At 45.0% G+C, this 6794-nt stretch overlaps 1 pseudogene; it reads right to left on the bottom strand.

Annotated features, from left to right (window-relative positions):
* Positions 1-6794, bottom strand: part of LOC102860705 — a 17635-nt pseudogene that overhangs the window by 2263 nt on the left and 8578 nt on the right.

Genomic DNA, 6794 nt, shown 5'->3' with positions numbered 1-6794 from the left:
CCAAACTGTAGCTCTGCAACTGCATCCTGGCCCATCCTCACTTTTCTGCCCCCAACCCTCACCTCCTTATACCCCCAATATGTTTTTCCCAATTAAAAAAAAAGAAAAAAAAAAGAATAGAAAAGTACAGTGCTGGAAGTGAAATGGGGATCAAACATACAAGGAATTACAAGCTGACCATGAAAATACTGGCATGGCTGCTGTATGATTGTTGTTGTTTGGTGCCATTGAACCAAGTATGACTCACAGAGACCCTATGAACAGCTGATCTGAACCCTATCCTATCCTGAACCTTCCTGATATTTCCAACACACTTGAGCCCATTGGTTTTTCAGTCACTGTGTCAATCCATCTTCTTCTCTTCTGCTGACCCCGTCCTGCCCCCCCCCCACGGTATTCAGAGCAGCTTAGTGAAGGGTAACTTGTCAACATAAGTGAGGAAAGGGGACAGTGACAACAAGGGTGTCCCAAGACAAAGGGACACTAGTAAAAAAGCTTCCCATTAAAGGAACCCAGAGAGTTTTATGCCACTTGGATTGCAAAGGGTAACATTCGAATCTGAACTTGGAAAAAAAGTCTTAATTCATCAAGGCAAAACAAGATGCTGGTGTTGTATTGGGAAGTATGCAATGACAAGGAGGCAAACATTTTACAAACTACTTTTGGTATTGTTTTCCCCTGCCAGCAAGACCCAAAACACTTCAATTACCAGTGTTTCTGGTGTTCTAAATTATAGTATACTAAATAAATATGATTTTCTAGTTTTTGTTTTATATGGGTGATGCAAGTAGTTTGTGATCAGTGCTAACGTAACAGTTGATGTTTGGACCCACTCAAGGAGATCACAGAAGAAAGGCCAGGTGAACAGCTTCTGTAAAGATTCTGCTCAAGACAACTCTACTCAGCTCCACTCTGGTAACATGCTGTGAGTCAGAGTCGATGTGATGGCAGTGAACGGGCTGGTGTTGGGCTTTTTATTTTATCTATTTATAACTGACATTTTAATGTTTTGACAAAAAAAATCTGAAAGCTCCTTAAGAAATTGTTAGTTTCCCCATTGATACTTAAGATTGTGTTCTACAAGGTACAGTGAGGATTTGATGAGATGTTGTCATAAAATGGCATTGCTTAAATCAACATCAAGAAAACAAAGATTCTCACCACTGGGCCAATTGGCAGCAGAATGATAGATGGTACAGAGATTCATACTGTTTTTTTTGTTTGCTTTTTTATTTTATCTTATTATTATTTTTTGTGCATGTACCGCCAATCAGATCTGACTGGTACAGGAGGAAATTGTCCCTCCTTCTCCGGCAGAGCGTCTGGTGGATTTGAACCATGTACCTCTGGGATTGCAGTACAGCTTCTTGCCACTAGGCCACCAGAGCTCCGCGATTCATATTGTTAATAGCTTCAGTTTGCTTGGCTGCACATTCAGGAAGATTTAAGGAGTAGTGTTCCTATCACAAAAAAGAACACCGTAGGCCCAGTGGTTAAAGAACTCAAGTGCTAATGAAAAGGTTAGAGATTCAAACCCACCAACTTCTCAGTGGCAGAAAGATGAGGGGGCATTCTGTTTCTGTAAAGGCTTACAGCCTCGGAAATCCTGGAGAGCCGCTCTGCTCTGTCCTACAGGGCAGTTGTGAATCAGATTGACTTAAAGACGAGTTTGGACTTTTTGGTTTGGTCTCCATCATCGAAACTCAATTCATTGCCATCAAGTTGCAACCAACTCACTTCCCGACCCTCCAGCTGGTTTCCAGAGGTTATAACTCACCCTTGTAAGGGAAGAGATTGCATATATTTTTCCTTTGAAGCTTCTAGTAGACTCAAAGTGCCAGAGAGGTTATAACCTAGCGTTAGAGGTGAAGTTCACCGTGGACTAGGTCAACAAAGATCTATTTCTGTTCAGGAGTCAACATTGGAGACTGAAGGAAGGAAAGAAATCCAGTGGAGAATTCTTGAGAACGCAACATGAGTATGTTTTATGAGTGAGTCTTATCAGTGAGACATCTCTCAATACAATTGTGAAACTTGACCTTTTCCTCATTTCTAGGGAAATAGAGTGAGTCAGCCTTTTATCCTGAAACTCAGTCATGGGCCACCAAAGAATGTGAGGAGGTGCGGGCAAAGTGTGTGAGATGGAGCTTCACAATCCTTGCCTCCAATGAGCAACCTGGTTTCATTCTCTCTAGGACAGACCTGTTTGTTCTCTGGGCAGTCCACAGTATGGTCAATACTCTTTTTCAGCACCACAACTCAAAGACATCGACAATTCTTCTGCCATCCTTAGTTATTGTCCAGCTCTCAGATGCATAGCAAGTAATTGAGAAGATCATGGATTGGATCAGGGACACCTTAGTCTCTAGACTGATATCATTGCTCTCTAGTACTCTGGAGAGGACTCTGACAGCAGACCTTCCCAAAGCAACTTGCCTTTTGATTTCCTGGCTGCTGGTGCCAAGAGTGTTGATTGTGGACCCGAGCAAGCTGAAATTGTTAACAACCTCAGTTAGATTTCTCTAATGAGCATGCATGACGAAGCCCCAATGGTGCAAAGGTTAAGTCTTGGCTTTCAAAAAGAGAGGACAGCATTTTGAATCCTCCCAGAGCCTCCACAGAAACAAATCTGGCAATCTACTTCAATAATGATAAAAACCTAGAAAATCCCATGAGGCAGTTAGTTCTATTTTGTGGCGTGAGTCACTTTGAGCTGAGACACTAACAATTGTAAGCATGAGTGACTATTTTAATGTTACAGAGATGAAGATAAGATTAAGATAGAATTTAGAAAAAGAGCCAGGTGGGGAGGAGTGGAGGGCTCACCAGAGGGGGTGTCTGCGTTCTCATTGTGCAGCTCTGTGGGCTTCAGGGGCGGCTGTTTGGTGACTACTGGCTGCATATCCTGCACCACCTGGCAGGTGACTCCCACATTCTCTTTGAGGGCAGATGACTTCACCAGGATCCAGCTCTTCAGGTTATAGATTCCCATCCTTGTTCTCAGTGAGGATTAAGGCTGAATGTGCTCAGGACACATTTCCATTCTCCAACCAGGTCAAGTTTAGGCTTTTGGGGTAGAACTTCTTCATCTGGCAGGTGGCGTTCACCTGGTTCCCATGGGGTAGTTGTGTAACCTCCAAGGTGGGCAGAACTGAAAGAGCACAGAGCAGAAGCTCTGACCTTAAGGAACACACATATCACAGAGTGGGGGCTTGAGAGCGGGGAGCTCCCACCAGTGACAAAGGAGTCACCCGGGGCGGTGGCAGGCATGTAGTATGAGGGTAACCTCTTTGCACAATGAATATAATCACAAGGCAGGGACCAGGCACACAGGAGGTGCTCAGGGACCAACAGTTCAATTAGGGTCCTAACAAATGAAATCAACAAGCACAATATCCTTTCATGCAACTGGAACTTGTAGCAAATCAATATAATCACCAAGCACGAAGGGACTTAGCTTGTACTTGGGGCTCAAAAATGGCTGTTGCCTTTGGTCAAGGAAAGGAAACTCCCTAACACGAAGCTTAGCTCATCGAAGAAGTCCAACTGGAAGCTGTCATTGAAATAATAAGTCAAAGTGTCAAGCAGTGTGACTGACACACTGCAGGTTGATGGTAACTGGGAGGGACTAATTAGGGGTTGGATTCCAGGGAGTTTAAGCCCTGGAGAAAAGCAGGGTGGGAATGAGGGAAGCAGACTGGGGTCTGGGCTGAGTGTGAGTGTCATCTACCTTGGAGGGTCTCAGCCAAGTTGGTCATGAAAGCCTTGCAGGGTTGTGTGGGCCACCTCACAGATGACCTGGCTGTGGATGTCATCCTGGGTCAGCATCACCTGAGCTGTGCTGGAGACGTTGTAGGAGACACTGTCGCCTGGCGGGACCACCTCTTCCTGGTGGATCAGGAGCTCGTTCCCATTTTTGAACCACTTCGGGGTGACATCTTGAGGGGAGAAGCCATGGGACTCGCAGGTGAAGCTCACTCTGTGCCCCGGGGTGGCCCTTGTTGAGGGGCCCGATACCACAGGGGCAGAGGGCTTGGCTACAAGAAGGAGCATTTGTAACAGTCACCATGAGGACAAGTGTGGGACATCACTGTTGACACTCTTCCTGAAGACTATTCTCTAATCCTGCTAATACAGCTGGGAGGGAGGGGCCCCTGTCCTCACCCCACAGAGCAGGACTCAGAGGGGAAAGAGGTGAAAGGGGCCTGACAGGCAGACAGGGGTGAGGCCGATAGGAAATTCTAGGCAGAGTCCAAATTCCACCTTCTTTTCTCTGAGCCAGGTGATTTCCTACCAATCTGAACACTGGAACAAAATTACTCATTAGTCTCTCTGTATTTGTTATTCCTAGCTGGCCTTACCTGGAAGCCTTCCCATATCAGTGAATCATGTTTACAGAAGTAAATGCAGAAGTGGCAGAGCAAGACCACCATGAAAAAAAAACCTCGACCAATGACTGGTCTCGAGTCTCAGTCAGGAAATGGCAGATTTGAGATTGAAACCCAGGCAGCTGGTTACCGGCCTGTGCTCCCCTAACCACTGTACCGCCACCTACAATCTAAAGGACTATGCACACCCTCTCTAATCCTCACAGAACCATGAGCATATGCATTTCACAGATAGGAAACTAATTTGACAGAGAATGAGCCTTCTCCAAGATCACAGCTTTGAGAGAATCCACAAGCTCCACTTACTGAGGTTTTAATGTGGTGCAGATGTTTGGCACTTGCTTGCTAATTAAAAGGTGGGAGGTGCCCTGTCTCTATACCTTTTCAATTTATATGCAGAACAGATCATTTGGGAGGCTGGGCTTTATGAGGAGGAATGTGGCATCAGGATTAGAGGAAGACTCATCAACAACCGTTATGCAGATGACACAATCTTGTTTGCTGAAACTGAGGAGCACCTGAAGCACTTGCTGCAGAAGATCAAGGACTTTAGTCCTCATTATAGCTTCTAACCTCAATATCAAGAAGACAAAGACTCTCAGCACTGGGCCAATTGACAGCACCATGATGGATGGAGAATGTATTGAGGTTGTTAACAGTTTCAGCTTACTTGGCTCCACAATCAACAGTCTTGGCACCAGCTGTCAGGAAATCAAAAGACAAATTGCGTTAGGTTAATCTGCTGTCAGGGACCTCTCCAGAGTACTGAGAAGCAAAGATATCAATCTAGAGACTAAGGTGCACCTGATGCAGGCCATGATCTTCACAATTACTTGCTATGCATCAGAGAGCTGAATAATGACTAAAGATGACAGAAGAAGAATCGATGCCTTTGTGTTGTGGTGCTGGAGAAGAGTCTTAAACATTCTATGGACCACCAAGAAAACAAATAGGTCTGTCTTGGAGAGGACAAAGCCAAGTTTATCCCTGGAGGCTAGGATTTGAAGCTCTGTCTCACATACTTTGGGTATGTGACCAGGAGGGACTGATCCTTGGAGAAGGACATCATGCTCAGAGGGAAGCTGAAACTGACTCATAGCTGACTGTCCAGCAGGTTTTGAGAGGCAGTAAATTGGATTGGAGGAGGTTACTCATTCTTCTCCCAAGAAGCTTCTGGTAGATTTGAACCTTGTACCTTTGTGATGGCAGCACAATTCTTTATTGCTAAGCCACTAGAGTGATTAAGTCCTTGGATACCCTGTGGGAAGTTCTGTTCTGCCTTCCAGAGTCACTGTGAGTTGCAATTGACTCAATCAAAACAGAATTATTTCTTTTCTACCTCCTCCCTTCTTCAGGTCATGCACTCTCTCTCTCTTTCTTGTTTCCATTGAGTCGGAACTGACTCATAGCTGACCCTCTACTGTGTTTCTGGAAGGCTATAAATAACACAGAAGGCTATAAATAACACCTTTCTCCCTCGGAGCCACTACTGGATTTGAACTGCCAGGGTAGTGTTGCCTCTGAAACACACAGAAACACAATGCCGTACAGACACCCTCAGAGCTCTCCTATTCTTGTGCCATTGTTCTTGTCAAGTGCCATCAAGTTCGAACTCACTCATATTTGACTCTCCAGTGGGTTTTCAGAGGCTGTAAATCTCACACGAGGAGATTACTTATCTTTCTCCCATGGAGCAGCAGGTGGATTTGAACTGCTTGTTTGTTTGTTTTTTAAATTTTATTATTATTATTATTATTTTTGTGTGAGTGTACCATCAAATCAGATCTGACTGGTACAGGAGGAGACTGCCCCTCCTTCCCCGGCAGAGCATCTGGTGGATTCGAACTGTGCGCCTCTGGGATTGTAGTTGCAGCTCCTTGCCACTAGGCCACCAGAGCTCCCCTTGAACTGCTTGTTTTTGAGTTGGCAGAGTACCACCGAAGCACCAGAGCTCCCTACTCATGCACTGTTGTTGTTACTGTGTGCCATTGAGTTGGAACCGATTTATAGCTGACCCTCCAGTGAGTTTTCAGAGGCAGTGAATCGCATGGGAGAAGACTGCCTGTTTTTCTCCTGGGAGAAGCTGGTGGATTAGAATTGCATGCCTTCAGGATTGCAAGGCAGCTTGTTACCACTAGGCCACCAGAGATCCTTTATTCTTGTACTTGCTGTTAGTGTTTTTGCAAATCACTAACAACTACAATCCTTTCTCCATCTATCATCTATATATTGGCCCAATGGTGAGGATCTTTGTTTTCTTGACGTTGAGATGTAACCAAAACTGAAGGCTTCTTGGTCTTCTGCAACAAGCATTTCAATCCCTCCTCCTCACTTTAAAGAAAGCAAGGTTGTGTCACCTGAATAACACAGGTTGTTGATGAGTCTTCCTCTGTTCCTAATGCCACA

This window comes from Elephantulus edwardii, unplaced genomic scaffold (assembly GCF_000299155.1).
Source record: "Elephantulus edwardii isolate Elephantulus edwardi_28Jun2011 unplaced genomic scaffold, EleEdw1.0 scaffold00015, whole genome shotgun sequence".
Taxonomy (NCBI): Eukaryota; Metazoa; Chordata; class Mammalia; order Macroscelidea; family Macroscelididae; genus Elephantulus; species Elephantulus edwardii.
This window is presented reverse-complemented; position numbering and strand designations above follow the sequence as displayed.